Below are 1,425 nucleotides of genomic sequence, written 5' to 3'. Positions count from 1 at the left end.
TGGTTGCATAATTGTGCACATCCTTAAACTAATACATTGTTGAAGCACCTTTTGATTTAATTACAGCATTCAGTCTTCTTGGGTAGGAGTCTATCAGCATGGCACATCTTGACTTGGCAATATTCGCCCACTCTTCCTTGCAAAAGAACTCCAAATCTTTCAAATTGTGAGGGCATCTCTTGTGCACAGCCCTCTTCAGGTCACCCCACAGATTTTCTATTGGATTTAGGTCTAGGCTCTGGCTGGGCCATTCCAAAACATTAATTTTCTTCTGGTGAAGCCATTCTTTTGTTGATTTGGATGTATGCTTGGGGTCAATGTCATGTTGAAAGGTGAAATTCCTCTTCATCTTCATCTTTCTAACAGACGCCTGAAGATTTTGGGGCAGAAGTGACTGGTATTTGGAACTGTTCATAATTACCTCCACCTTGACTAAAGCCCCAGTTCCAGCTTTAGAAAAGCAACCCTAAAGCATGATACTGGCATCACCATGCTTCACCATGGAGATAGTGTTCTTTTGGTGATGTGAAGTGTTGTTTTTGTGCCAAACGTATCTTTTGGAATTGTGGCCAAAAAGTTTAACCTTGGTCTCATCAGACCATAACACATTTTCCCACATGCTTTTGAGAGACTTGATGTATTATTTTGCAAATTTTAGCCAGGCATGGATGTTTTTCTGTGTAAGAAAAGGCTTCTGTCATTGCAACCCTACTCCATAGTCCAGACATATGGAGAATATGGGAGACTGCTGTCACACGTAGTACACAACCAGTACTTGCCAGAAATTCCTGCAGCTCCTTCAGTGTTGCTGTAGGTCTCTTGGCAGCCTCCCTGACCAGTTTTTGTCTTGTCTTTTCATCAATTTTGGAGGGACATCCAGTTCTTTGCAACATCACTGTTGTCTCATATTTTCTCCACTTTTTGATAACTGTCTTCACTGGTATATCCAATGCTGTGGAAATTTTTCGTACCCTTCCCCAGACTGATATTTTTCAACAATAAGATCCCTTTGTAAGCTCTCTGCGAACCATGGCTTTTGCTGTAGCAGGCAACTGATTAAATGTCAGGAAAATCTTACTAGGACAGCTGAACATTATTTGGGGTTAATCAGTCTCTTTAATTGATGGCAGGTCTGTACCCAGGAAGACTGAATGCTGTACTTAAATCTAAAGGTGCTTCAACAAAGTATTAGTTTAAGGGTGTGCACATTTATGCAACCAGCTTATTGTACGTTTTTTATTTTTTTATATTTTCCCCCTAACATATTTGTTGTTTTCAATTGAATTGTACAGGTTATAGGTCACATTAAAGGTGGGAAAAGTTTTGAAATGATTTATTGTGGTCTCATTTTTTATATCACAAAAACCTGGCATTTTAACAGGGGTGTGTACACTATTTATATCTACTGTATAGTTACAGGGTTGT

The sequence above is a fragment of the Protopterus annectens genome, chromosome 6.part0 (genome assembly GCF_019279795.1).
Source record: "Protopterus annectens isolate FY-2018-M chromosome 6.part0, PAN1.0, whole genome shotgun sequence".
In the NCBI taxonomy this organism is placed as follows: domain Eukaryota; kingdom Metazoa; phylum Chordata; order Ceratodontiformes; family Protopteridae; genus Protopterus; species Protopterus annectens.
The sequence above is the reverse complement of the archived record's forward strand: the minus strand, read 5'-3'. Positions refer to the sequence as shown.